We start from the raw sequence: 15,088 nt of genomic DNA on the forward strand, positions 1-15,088 counted from the left end.
CGAGCAAGTGACAGATGGCCCTAGTTGGGGCGGGGTAGGGGGAAGGGATTGAAATAGGCTAAAAGGTGGAGATAAAACAATGGATGGAAATGAATTTAAAAATAATATAAATAGGTGGGAAAAGAAAAATATATTTTTTTAAAATTAAATTACTAGAAAAAAGGGGGATCGAAAAGGGGGTGGGGATGGAGGAGAGAGTTCATGATCTGAAGTTGTTGAACTCAACGTTAAATCCAGAAGGCTGTAAAGTGCCTAATCAGAAGATGAGGTGCTGTTCCTCCAGTTTGTGTTGAGCTTTACTGGAACATTGCAGCAGGCCAAGGATGGACATGCGGGCATGAGAGCAGGGTGGAGTGTTGAAATGGCAAGCGACAGGGAGGTCTGCGTCATGCTTGCAGACAGACCGAAGAATCCCCTATTACTATTGCTCTTCCTCCCTTCCTCCCCTCCTATACAGACAGGCTGCTAGTGGTGCCAGAAGCTTGGCTCCGTCCGCACTCCCTGGAGAAACCAGCGCCCTCATCACCCAGTCTGCGTTTGGTCTCTCCAATGTAGAGGAGACCACATTGGGAGCAGCGAATGCATTAAACTAAATTGGGGGAAGTGCAAGTGAAATGCTGCTTTACCTGAAAGGAGTGTTTGGGCCCTTGGACGGTGAGGAGAGGGGAAGTAAAGGGGCAGGCATTGCACCTTCTGCAATTGCATGGGAAGGTGCCGTGGGAGGGGGTTGAGGTGTAGGGGGTGATGGAGGAATGGACCAGGGTGTCACGGAGGGAACGATCCCTGCGAAATGCCGCCAGGGAGGGTGAAGGGAAGATGTGTTTGGTGGTGGCATTATGCTGGAGTTGGCAGTAATGGCGGAGGATGATCCTTTGAATGCGGAGGCTGGTGGGGTGATACGTGAGGACAAGGGGGACCCTATCATGGTTCTGGGAGGGAGAGGAAGGTGTGAGGGCAGATGTGCGGGAGATGGGCCGGACACGGTTGAGGGCCCTGTCAACCACCATGGGTGGAAAACCTCGGTTAAGGAAGAAGGAAGACATGTCAGTGGAACAGTTTGTGAAAGTGGCATCATCAGAACAGATGCGACAGAGGCGAAGGAACTGAGAGAATGGGATGGAGTCCTTACAGGAAGCGGGGTGTGAGAAGCTGTAGTTGAGGAGCTGTGGGAGTCGGTAGGCTTGTAATGGATATTGGTGGACAGTCTATCACCAGAAATTGAGACAGAGAGGTCAAGGAAGGGAAGGGAAGTGTCAATGATGGACCATGTGAGAATGATGGAGGGTGGAAATTGGAAGCAAAATTAATAAATTTTTCCAGGTCCAGATGAGAGCATGAAGCAGCACCGAAGCAGTCATCGATGTACTGGGGAAAGAGTTGTGGGAGGGGGCCTGAGTAGGACTGGAACAAGGAATGGATATCCCACATCCCTAGCCTACAAGGGACCGGCATAGCTGCAGGGAATAAATCCCCTGGACTTTCAGCATCATATTTTCCTAAAATGGTTTAACAATTCAATGTGTGGCACCTATCGAATTAATGACCCCCTCCAAGAAATGCATAAATGTATGATTTCAATTTCTTGATGGACCATTGAGACCAGCAATCGTTGGTGCTATTCAGTTCAGCCCACAGGAAGACCAGAACGAGAATGGGAGTAGCATTGAGCCCTAGCTGCCAGAGTTCACAGGGAACAACTAACCCACCTAAATTAACCAGCCGATCCCCAATACAGCAACAGTCTCGCAATCCTTATCTCCATTGTCCTCATTGCCACCAATTACCTTTTAGTCCAGCCTTATTGTAATAGATTCTGAGATGACACTAATTTGTGCACAACAATGCATTATTTCAAAAGCTAGAGCATATTAATACACTTCAATATTTACAGTTTACAGGGAATTAAAACAGTATTATTCCAATCCTATTATGGGTAGAACACATAATCCAGCTGCCCCCTTCAGAAATAGTATTTGGACCTCAATAACTAGAAGGTGCTTTATCTGTGCTCTTTATTTTCAGCCTCACAACCACTGAAGCATCAAATCTGTTGTGGTATCACTCTCCTAGTTTCACCTTCCCTTATTGGGCAGTGTGTTTGCTGCCTGCTTTCTGACCTGGCTGCTTGACCACGCTTAACCTTTGTTTCCACATGGTCTATCAGAAGAAAGTGAGATGTCTCTCTCACAGCCCAGACCTTCAAGGTGATGGGGAACTCTGCCTATCCCTTGTTTCAGGTAGTCACAGATATTAAAACTTCTTTATCTGATAATGACCTCCTGATGTCATTAACTTCTGACCTGTTTGCAAGTTCTGACAGTTTTTAGTAAGAACCTAAGAACATAAAAATACGAGCAGTAGTCAACCATATGGCCTCTTGAGCCTGCACCACCATTCAATACGAACATGGCTGATCATGGACTTCAACTACACTTTCCTGCCCACTGCCCATATCTCCTGATTCCCTGAGAGACCAAAAATACAACTATCGTAGCCTTAAATGTATTCAACAATGAAACATCCACAACTCTCGGAGTTGAGAATTCCTAAGATTCATAACTCTTTGAGTGAGAAATTTCTCCTCATCTCAGTCCTAAATGATCGGCCCCTTATCCTGAGACTGTGCCCCCGTGTTTTCGATTCCTCGATCAGTGGAAACAATCTCTCAGTATCGACCCTGTCAAGCCCCTTCAGAGTCTTGAATGCTTCAATGAGATCACCTCTCATTCTCCTAAACGCCAGAGAACATGAACCTAATTTACTCAGAATCTCATCACAGGACAATCCTCTCATCCCAAGGACCTACCTAGTATCACCTCCATTGCAAGTATACCCTTTCTTAAATATGGAGACCAAAATTGCACACAGTTTTCCAGCTGTGGTCTCACCAAAGTCCTGTACAATTGTAGCTGGACTTCCTTGTTCTTGTACTCAATTGGCTTGCCATTTGGCTTCTTCATTGCTTGCTGTGCCTGCATGCCAACATTCTGTATTCTTTGTATAAGCACACCCAAGTCTCTCTGAACATCAATAGATTTATCTGCCATTTCTTCATTCCCCATGATAATTTTTTTTAATGATTCACAGGGACTGTTTACTTTAGCTACTCTTTTTCTTTTTGCATACTTGCAATAGCTCTTACAATCTGTTTTATATTTCAACTAGTTTACTCATTTTATTTTTTCCCTTTTTATCAACTTTTTGCTGGCCCTTTGCTGGTTTCTAAAATGCTCCCAATCTTCAGAGTTACTACTATTCTTTGCAACATTATAAGCCATGGATGTGACAAGCTTCAATAATTTCTTGTTTAATGCAATGTCCAACAGTATAACTATTGTTAGGGGGCCTATAAAAACTCCCACCAGTTTTTTCTAATTCTTGCTATTCCTAATCTTCACCCATACTGATTTTACTACCTGATCTTTTCTTCCTGTCTTTTCAAAATATTATGTACCCTGGAATGTTATACAAATCGCCGGGACACTGGTCATAGTGCTGTTCAGGTGAACACCATCTCGATGATACAGCTCCCTCTATCCCCAGGACTGGTGCCAGTGCCTCATGAATCAAAAGCTACTTCCCCCACACCAATATTTGAGCCACACATTCCACTCTCTGGTCTTATCTACCCTATGCCAATTTGCTGGTGGCTCAGGTAACAATCTATTTGACTGCGTAAGGTGTGATGGCAAAGTAGGCGGCAAAATGTGTCAATTTCTTATACTTACAGACTACCCAACTTGAAGGTGATGAACAATTTCTGACCTTGTATTACTTAATCAATGATACAACTTAGATGTTATATATTTGCCATGACAATTTCCACATCATACAGAGCAGAGGCACAGAGCTAAACCACCGATCACAACATGAACAGAATACAATGTGAACAGCATGGGAAGTTGAGAATTTGATGCGAGTGGGAATTTGGTGAACAGCAAGTTCCTTTTTGCCTTAAATATTTGTAGTGGTTTGTGTAAGCTTGAGGCAATAAATACTGTATTTAAAATTATTTCACTCTTCTAGGGCTTAGTGTAAGCTAATATGTCAAAGAAAACTTAAAACATATTAAAAGATAACTACCTATAAGTAAATATGGACTAAGATAAAGTAAGGGTCAATGATAAATGATAAAGAACAAGAATAATTTTACCCAGTTTTTAAAAAGCGTGAGATTTTCCAATTCATTAAATGGGTAAACAATTCCCAAACTTGGTGACAGCACAGGACAGCAGTTTAGTGATTGGCTGATGAATGATCCATGTTTTTGCTCTATAAGTAAGTGATTAGTGGAAACTAGGAACCTATAAATAATATTTTATTAAATTGTGAATATAAAAAAGTTAGATTAATTGATTTAAGTGAACTAATTATATTAAACTTAAATTAGGTAATGGTATAAAACAAGGTTAGATAGGGATAGCAGGGCAGGTGATATGCTGTATCTGCACCATGTGGCTGTGCACGGAGAGCAGAGTGATCCTGGACAATCACTTCGGCAGTAAATGTCTGAAACTCATGGAACTTTGGCCTGGATTTTCTTCTCCAAGGTGGGAATGACAAAAGATTTCCCAAGACCATCAACCCACCTCTTGCCCGGAAGCGTCTGCTCATGCTGTTTTGATGGTGGAGTGGCATCAGGCTGCTGCCTTCCAAAGCCAGCCCAAGGCAGAAATAGAGGCAGGTGGACACTGCAGCTGACAGGTTAGAGGGTCCACCTCCATTTACTGGGACATCACCTAGTTCTGTGTTAGGCATGCTAGCTCTCACCCTCACTCCCCACTCATCACCAATACCCCAAAAATCCCTCATGCCACTCCAGATCCCATGTCCCCACCATACTCCCATGCCCCCCTCCAAATCCTCACCTTTTACCAGTATTCACAATGGACAGAATCATGAGCCCTATAATTGGATTGGAAAGCCATTGAAATGTTCATTAAACCATCAAAATAAGCAAATAGCCATTCAAAAAACACAATCCTATTGTGCTCATAAAACTCTCAATCAAAACAAAGCTCACAGTCCCCTTGATAGCTGAGTCAACAACTCCTGCTGAACGAAATCCAGTAGTGGGATTTGGGGCTCATCCAATTATTCATAATGGGATTCCATTGCACACATGTACAAACAAAGACCCCGGAACTGAATACATTCAAGTCTTTGTTGTGGAAAAAATGATCATCTGTTCCACTGCTTAAATGCTCAACAAATGGCCAGGCTGTCATCAAAGAAGTCAACCATCTTGTCATCTATTTCAAAGGCTCAACTGATGGGATGGCAGTCAATGTAATATAAAACCACAGGGTCTAATTCATGTGAACATATGAACATACAAACTAGGGGCAGGAGTTGGCCACTCAGCCCTTTGAGTCTGTTCCGCCATTCAATAAGATGCTGATCTGACTTACCTCTTGCCCTGTAACCCGTCACTCCCTTGTTTATCAAGAATCTAGCTATCTCTGCCTTGAAAACATTCAAAGACTCTGCTTCCACTGCCTTTTGAGGAAGGAGTTCCAAAGACTCTCTATCCTCTGACAGAAAAAAAACCTTCTCATCTCTGCCTTAAATGGGTGACCCCTTATTTTTAAACAATTACCCGTAGTTCTAGATTCCCCCGCAAGAGGAAACATCCTCTCAGCATCCACTCAAGTCATCTCTTACTCTTCTAAACTCCAGCAGATACAAGTCTAGCCTGTCCAACCATTCCTTATGAAATAACCAGCCCATTCCCGGTATTAGCTTAGCAAACCTTCTCTGAACTGATTCTAATACATTTACATCCTTCCTTAAATAAGGAGACCAGTGCTGTACACAGTACTCCAGATGTGGGCTCACCAGCACCCTGTACAACTGATGCATGACCTCCCTACTTTTGTATTCAATTCTCCTCACAAAGAACGATAACATTCTATTAGCTTTCTCACATTAAAATCTGAATCTCTGTACTGTTGAATGCAGAAGAGCACTTTATCCACTGGTAAATTAATCTGATGCATCTGAAGATTTTTCCACCTTCACGCTGTTGGCCAACTCTATGACCATTTACTTTTTCTTAAAGCCCAATCATTAATCACTGTATTAAACACATACATAAAGTAAAAAATAAATAAATAAAAACCCGTAAAATTGTGCACCATGCATGCCTGGTGCATGTGCATGCCTGGTATCTGCTCGCCCCCACTCACTGCTATTGGAATTTTACCCACGGTGTAGGAGGCTAGCACCATGTGTCCAGCCCACTAAGTGACAGGAGGCCAGGCAAGATGGGGGGGGTGCTCCTTTTTGGGCTCCCTGTGCACAACAGAGCTCCCCACAAAGTAATTATTACCCCACTCTTTGGGTTCCCTGTCCTCTCCACCCTGACAATACCAGCCTCCCACCCCCATCCTCCGGCCTCATTGGGACCTACCATCCTGGCCCTGGTGAGACCTGGATTTACCCTGAAGTCCAGACTTCATCAGCAACTCTTCCTTGTGGGCTTTTGTAGTCCCAGCAGTGGCCATTACTCCCAGTAGCTCTGCTGGGACAAGAGGTTTGTCAGCCATTTGATTGGCTGGCAGCTCTCAGAGTGGGACTTTCTCCTTATGGGGGTGGAAGAACTGCCTCGAGCACATTAAATGGCTGACAACAATCAAATGACTGCAGATAGAGCTCACCAAGCAGAGGCAGGCTCACCCAGGAGTTCTACACTAGAATGGTTGTGGGGTTGGTGGGGCAGGGGGCGGGGGCGAGTGTGGGGAAGTGGTGTGGGTGATAAGTCTTGAAGGTTGTGTTTTCTGCCCGGTGCAAGGGCTTAGGACATCTCCTTATGGCTAGAGACAAATTTGGAATAGGAGAGGGAGGATCCAATAGAAACCAATAACGTAGGTAGAACCAAAAATGAGGTACTTCTGTGGATATTTGAAGAACTAGAGTACAAATTCACAAGAACCTCAAAAGGTAATAGTCTCTGGATTACTTTCTGAGCTGCACCCAATTAGCACTGGGGCAAACATATTGCTGAAAGAGTAATGTGGGAGGCAGGAGCTTCAAGTCCTGTATCAGGCTTCACTTGTTGGGACCAGTGTCCTCATGAATCAAATAACTAGGACAGTAAACAAATATTTAAACTAGAGGTTTCAGGTAAGGATAAATCTGTAAGTCTGAACATAAAAGTCAAGCAGTGCCTTATGTCAAGTGAAATTTACACATTAGCCCAGGATTTCCACTTATTCTCCCCTCATTTGGCTTCAACAATATTCTCACAAGCTTGGAATGAATGTGAGTCACTCTGAAGGTTCTGGAAAACTTTACCCACACCAAGGAAAGTGACCAAGAAATGGATTGATTACTTTTTCTTTAGAGATAGTAAAGGTCCCCGCAGAGCTAGGAATAAATCTTAGTGAATGTTACTGACCATGCTAATGCCCCAAGAACAAAACATGGCTGAAATGGAGGTTCAGTGGATTTACGCCCATAGCTTTACTGAAGAGAATGTGGAAGAGAATCCGGATTGGAGGAGCCCAAAAAGATCATTTCTTTGTAAGCTTTCCTTGTGGGGCAAGATGAAGCAGGAGTGGTTTTCTCTTGCTCACATTATTTGGGAAAAGAGCTGTAAAACTTGATCTTTAAGCTGTCAACTGTTTGTTGGGATCTGGAACACTCCACTATAAGCACCATTTTGATGTAAAATGCTATTGTAAAATGATGTAAAATGCTATTAAAGGATTAAGTCAAAAAGTTCCATTGGAAACAGTGCATAGGATAGCAACTCCCAGATAAATTTTTCCAAGTTCAGCATCCCTCCCAATTGGATCACACCAGCGAATTAATGTGAAATCAGTATGAAGCAGAAATATGCTGCATTCAACACAATATTAGAGCAGCACTAACTATTGCAATTATCAATGTCTTTTGAATTGAAGTAAATTGAATTTCTATCAGCTTGGATGTAGACTTAGAGAAAAAATGTAATTTTGGCATCAGTAAGCTCTTTAAATGACTTGTCAGTTAATTTTCAATCAACATTTAAATGTTCCGCTATCAGAGACTAATCAAAACTAAAATTAAAATTAGTGTTTATAACACTGCTACATGTTCAAGCATTAAACAGGATTGAAGATATCAGTTCTCAGTAGGTCAGTACCTCACTCATGTCTGTACTGAATGATAAATGATAGAAAACAACATTTAGTCATTTGGTGGTACTGAACTTGAGCATTGCTTAAAAAAAGAGACATGCTGTGAAAGCTTTTCATCTTGCACTCATCAGGACAAATGCAAGAATACCAATAGAAAGGGAGCAACAATTTATACTGCATGAGATGAAAGTGCCGATTGGTTGGCAAGTGGACTCTGATTGGTAGAGGCATTGCCATGGAGAGTGCACCAGGGGACAGTTAAACTGCCAAGCTTTTGTTCAAATTCACACCTGGCAGGTTGGCTCTGATTAGTCAAGGCATTGTCATGGGGAATGAACCAGGGAATGGCTGTCCCCCAAGCTTTTGTTTAGCCGAAAAAGGCACAATGTGTTGACACACTGCCTGCGAAGGACATGGCCCTGTGTGTGAACATATCTAGCTCCTAGCACATCTAAGGGAGCCACACTGTGAGCCTGGCTAATAATCTTAACTGTAAAATAAGTTAACTGTCCCATGATGCTTTCTCCAAGGCAATGTCTCTACCAATCAGAGTCCACTTGCCAACCAATCAGCACTCTCTTCTCATGAAGTAGAAATTGTTGTTCCCTTTACATTTGGTATTGTTGCAAATCTGTCCTGAGTGCAAGATGAAAACCTTTGACAGCATGTCTCTTTTTTCAGTAAAACAATATTTCTTATTGTTCCATTTTACAGCTTAATAGAACCTTGTTCACAGGAATTGGGTTCATTTTTAGTTTGGAGAAAAATTAGTTAAAGGTACTTTTTAATGAGCTGTGATAGTTTGATTCCCAGGTACCACCGCCCTGATTCACTACAAAGCCTGTGCTTTAGGTGAATAATTCCTTGTAGCTTTGCAAACTAAAATGGGATAATGCAATAATAGATGGTGAACCACAACATAATAATTTTCCTTCCAGACTTTGTTCTGAATCAAAGCTGATTGATGATATGATGAAATTCCTCCTGCCTGGGTTGGCTGGAAGATTCCTACGTGAAATAAGGGCTTTTATATATTTCCTCACTCATCTTCTCATGAAGGTGATAGCTCATCCTGGTATACGGTTCCACAGACAGTGCCCCTCCATCCTCCATCTTCTACCAATTCAAGCTGGGTAATGAGTTCTTGGCTATGGGGGGCACTTGCAGACTATCACAGCTAAGCTCAAACCTCTTTAAAACCTTAAACCTGAGCACTGTCCAGCAGTGGTGTGTGACCAACAGACGTAAAAGGATCTTCACTTCCTTAGCTCAATGATATTGAGGCCAGCAGCATGCTGAAATCAGCTGGCTTGACACAGGCCAGAAATACAATCCTGGGTCTCTCTAGTGTATGTGAATGTTCCACACTGAGCAAGCTAGAAAGGGAGGTCACCATTCTGAGGTTTTCTCACTCCTGGTGGCCCCTGGTGAACATAAATATCCAAAATACAAAAGCTGCAACACAATGTAAATTAGCAGTCTCATTCAATGAGAACAGCAGGTTGACTGGGTTTAACCAATTCAAGAAGGAGTGCTCACCTGACATTGTAACAATAGGGAGGAACATTACTCTGCTTCTAACGAACAGTGTGTGTGACATTGTGTGATGCTGATAATGAGTTTGAAAGGTAGGTAAATGTTCCATTCGCCAATGCTGACCTTGGTAATCATAAAAAAAAATCCTCCCGACAAAGAGCTGTTACATTCTGCGTAGAATGATTTGTCAGTGTGAGATGAAGATGAATTGCTTCAATTCCACCAATGTGAAAATCTTGTGACAGCAGCAGTTAGTCCAGGTCAAAATGTTGATCATTTACTTTCATTTCTAGTAAGAATTAGAGATAACAACAAACAATTGCAAACCAGCATACTGAGAGTATTGAAACCAACAACATGTGCGTTTTCCAAGTTATCAAACACTAAGCATGAGTCAGAACCCTGGTTGTTTAATCCCCTCCCTGGTTCAAGGTACTGAGCTCAGTTGTAGTGCTCCTCAGAGGCTTAAGAAAGAGCACGACTTAGGGTGGAATTTTCCCAGATTTGCACTTAGTGCGCTGGCGGGCGGGTAAGCTGGAGTACTACTCGCTGACGAAAATGGCGGGTTTTCACGCCGTATCTTCCTGAGCCCACCTCATTATATATTCACTTCCATGAAACGCGCCATTTCCATGGCGAGCAGGCTCTCATTCGCGCACTCGCCATCACCCCGCTGTTGTATCACACCGACCACCATCTTTAAAAGGCAGCCGCCAGCAAAATGCTCATCGCCACCAGCTGAATGTTTGTGGATGTGATGCCAATTAAGTGGGCTGCTTTGTCCTGGATGGTGTCAAGCTTCTTGAGTGTTATGGGAACTGCACTAATCTAGGAAAGTGGGGAGTATTCCATCACACTCCTGACTTGTGCCTTGTAGATGGTGGACAGGCTTTGGGGAATCAGGAGGTGGGTTACTCGTCGCACGATTCCTAGCCTCTGACCTGCTCTTGTAGCCATAGTATTTATATGGCTAGTCCAGTTCAGTTTCTGGTCAATGACAACCTCCGGGATGTTGATATTGGGGGTTCAGTGCTGGTAACACCATGGGACATCAAGGGGCAATGGATGGATTCTCTCTTGTTGGAGATGGTCATTGCCTGACACTTGTGTGGTGCGAATGTTACTTGCCACTTGTCAGCCCAAGCCTGGATATTGTCCAGGTTTTGCTGCATTTGGATATGGACTGCTTCAGTATCTAAGAAGTTGCGAATGGTGCTGAACATTGTGCAATCATCAGTGAACATCCCCACTTCTGACCTTATGAGAGAAGGAAGCTCATTGATGAATCAGCTGAAAACGTTTAGGCCTAGGACACTACCCTCAGGAACTTCTGCAGTGATGCCCTGGAGCTAAGATGACTGACCTCCAACAACCACAACCATCTTCCTTTGTGCTAGATATGACTCCAACCAGCAGAGATCTTTCCCCCTGATTCCCACTGACTCCAGTTTTGCTAGGGCTCCTTGATACCACACTCTGTCAAATGCAGCCTTGGTGTCAAGGGCAATCACTCTCACCTCACCTCAGGAGTTCAGCTCTTTTGTCCATTTTTAAACCAAGGCTTCAATGAGGTCAGGAGCTGAGCGGCCCTGACAGAACCCAAACTGGGCATCAATGAGCAGGTTATTGTTAAGCAAATGCTGCTAGATAGCACTGTTGATGACCCCTTCCATTACTTTACTGATGGTGGAGAGTAGACCGATGGTGCAGTAGTTGGCCGGGTTGGATTTGCCCTGCTTTTTGTGCACAGGACGTACCTGGGCAATTTTTCACATACCCAGGTAAATGCCAACATTGTAGCTGTACTGGAACAGCTTGGCTAGGGGCACGGCAATTTCTGGAGCACAAGTCTTCAGTACTATAGCCGGAATATTGTCAGGGCCCATAGCCTTTGTAGTATCCAGTGCCTTCATCCGTTTCTTTATATCACGTAGAGTGAATCGAATTGGCTGAAGGCTGTGATGCTGGGAACCTCTGGAGGAGGCTGAGATTGATCAACTACTCAGCACTCTGGCTGAAGATTATAGCAAATTCTTCAGCCTTATCTTTTGCACTGATGCAAATGGGATATTTGTGGAGCCAATTCCTTCGGTGAGTTGTTTAATTGTCCGCTACCATTCACAACTGGATGTGGCAGGACTGCAGAGCTTAAATCTGATCCGTTGGTTGTGGGATCGCTTAGCTCTGTCTATCACTTGCTGCTTATGCTGTTTGGCTCGCAAGTAGTCCTGTGTTATAGCTTCACCAGATTGACATCTCATTTTTAGGTATGCCTGGTGCTGCTCTTGGCATGCCCTCCTGCACTCTTCATTGAACCAGGGTTGATCGCCTGGCTTGATCATAATGGTAGAGTGGGGGATATGCCGGGCCATGAGGTTACAAATTGTGTTCGAGTACAATTCTGCTGCTGCTGAAGGCCCATAGTGCCTCATAGATTCCTGATCTTGAGTTGCTAGATCTGTTTGAAACCTATCCCATTTAGCACAATGGTAATGCTAGGTTTAGGTTTAATTTTTTAGGTTTAGGTTTAGTTTTCCGATGCCATGCTGCTGATGACATAAGCTGTTAAAGCCTCAGTGAAGGGAAATCAGGCATCTGGGACCCGAATGAACATGTGAGGCAACTGTGTGTCTCCTTAATATTAATCAGGTTAAAGGATTGTGAAACTAATAGTGCAAGGGTGCAAGGCACGGCTTGGGAAGGAAGGTGAATTTACTGTCCAATCATGTAAAAAAGAGAAATAAAGAGAGGGGAAGAAAGACTGAATTAGGAGAGATAAAAAAGATATAGGAAAAGTAAAGAAATATGTATATATATATATAGATTTCAATTCTAATTTTAAAACTTAACATTTTGAAATCTCAAACAATAATTAAAATCTGAAATAAAGAGACTCTACACTTGTAATAATTAATTTTCAGTGTCAGGAAATTTGTTTGGAAATAATTATCATTTATCACAATGTAAGGCAATAGTAGACACAAGTTTAACTTTCTGTGGTGAGCTTAATTTGCATCTACCATTCAAATACAATCACTTCGTATATTCGATGCTTTTCAAAACTGAGCCAGCAAGGTGCCACTTTTGCAACAATAGTGGATGAGTGGCGTAATTCAGACACCAGTGTTTGGATTTCTGTGTTCATCAGGCCTCATCTGAAGTTGCCATAGTATCTGTGAATAATAAATAATGAGCATCATTAATGAGCACCATAATACCTGCTGAGGAAACCGCAAAGAAAAACTTGGTAGTAAACTTCAATAGAATTAAAAACTCCCATTAGTTTGTTTAAAAGAAACAAATATCTTCAAGTCACTGACCTGGGTTTTGCAACAGAAATAATCATGAGGCTTTCAGCATTCACAATTACTAAGGAGTGAACCACACTTAAACTTCAAGAGGGCCTAGACAGTCTGATGCAACGAGCAGACACAAGGTATGAGCTCAATGGTACAGTTTTAAAGGGTACAAAAATGACGAGACCTGGGGCTGTTTGAATTTTTTGAATATGGCAAGATGGTTTAATAAAGTACATGGGACCCTGGTCTTAATAAATAAAGGGTTAGGTCTAACACGGGGCCAAAGTGTGTCGGGGGGGCTTTATGATGAGATGAACCCGAACCCAGGATTCCCACCCCCATTCCTGGCACCAGCAATTATCATCAGCATGGGATAAGGGGGCAGGTCAAGAGCCCACACACTGTTGTCCTAATGTTGCTGAACTTCCACAATTTTGATGGAGGATGGCAGACTTGTGTAGGCAATAGGAATCACACCAGCACGGAGAGGTTGTGAACCATGGGTGAACCATGGTTTGGAGGCAGGCACACAGGTACAGTATGAAAGGTAAGTACAAAAGGTGTTGCCTACTTTGCATGTCATAATGAAATTCTAAAGCATATGTTATGTCTTTTTGCTACAGTGATTGATGATAGTACTTTGTTTTGAAAATGTAGGTGGGCATTAAAAAATTTGGTTGCCAGATTGTTACTTGTGACAACCAGAAAGCCCTCAAGGGAAACAATCTTGTGAAATTCGTAAAGTCGTCAGATGCATTGGAGTACATTATACCCTGGTTAAAGTGTGATTCTACACTATTGAGCTCCTTGCTTTTTGTTTTCCCTTGATGTTCAACTCAACCATGTGTTTGACTATTCCAAAGTTTGACAAATAGCTGAGCTCAAAATCTCCCACTCATAGCGCAAATTTGTAACACTGCCCCAGCGAGTTTTCAGTGACCTACATTAAGATCCATTTAATGTTCCCAATGAAGTCTTCTATATAAAAAAGTAAGAAAATATTTTACTGCATAGACAAAGATATACTATTGACAGATAACTCCTTTGTTAGCTTTCTGAATGAATGTAAGAGGAAGAATTGCTTTGGTTTCTTCATGTACAAACATCTCAATGCATCCAACAATAATGTTTTTACAATTTCACCACACATAGTAACCGGGGTTATTTAACTTGGTGTTAAATATATTAATGTACTGGTGTGGAGATTGAATCCACTTCAATTGATAGAAGCAGGAATAGACAATATTTGGCAATAAATATACAGTGTACAGTTGGTTATACCATAACATGTTAACATAGAAAACAAATAACATGACATTTTCTCTAAACTTTAACTTTAACTACATTGATATGCAAATTCCATAGAGTTATCTATTGTTTTCACATATAAATCTCACTGCAATTTTATTGCTTATGTAAAAGGGAAGGCATTTTTTAATATAAACCTTTGTAAAATATAATTCCTGGTGTCCATGTATCAAAAGATGCCTTGCGCATTGATTGTCAAAAGACATCACTCTTCACTCTCAGTGAGTGAGAAACATTTTGTGTGACATTTTATTCTGTACAAAAGAGTAATCTGCTCTTCAAACAACAGGCTTGCAGAGTTTAAAATTCAATTAGACTCGGTCCCACAATATTTTAAGAGTTGACATTTTTATTGCAGTATAATATCAAACTCTTTTCAACTTTTCTGTTGTAGTGGCATAGCTATTGACACATGAAGAAAATCTTAGCAACAGGACTGGCGGCAATGGTGTTCACCACAATCGTCTTTACAAAATTTGCAGTAAAAATATCTGCAAAATAAGAAAGAGGAATGATAAATAGGACAAAATCAAAATACAGCAGGTGCAGGAAATCTGAAATAAAAACAGAAAATGCTGGAAATAGTCAGCAGGTCTGGCAGCATCTTTGGCGAGAGAAATAGAGTTAATGTTTTAGGTTGATGACCTTGCGTCAGAACTGGGAAAAGTTAGAAACGTAATCGGATTTAAGCAAGTACGGGGTGAGCGTGAGAGAAAAAAAAACAAAAGCGAAAATCTGTGATGGGAGAAAGGCAGGAGAGATTAAATGGAAAAAGAATTCATGTTGCAAGGCCAAAGGGAGTGGTAGCAGGGCAAGTAAAGA

At 42.1% G+C, this 15,088-nt stretch overlaps 1 protein-coding gene across 2 annotated transcripts in view; it reads left to right on the forward strand.

The window, feature by feature from the left end:
* Nucleotides 1-15,088, forward strand: part of gsg1l (gsg1-like) — a 342,176-nt gene that overhangs the window by 249,126 nt on the left and 77,962 nt on the right. The window lies entirely within an intron of this gene.

The sequence above is a fragment of the Cetorhinus maximus genome, chromosome 15, assembly GCF_964194155.1.
Source record: "Cetorhinus maximus chromosome 15, sCetMax3.hap1.1, whole genome shotgun sequence".
Classification (NCBI taxonomy): domain Eukaryota; kingdom Metazoa; phylum Chordata; class Chondrichthyes; order Lamniformes; family Cetorhinidae; genus Cetorhinus; species Cetorhinus maximus.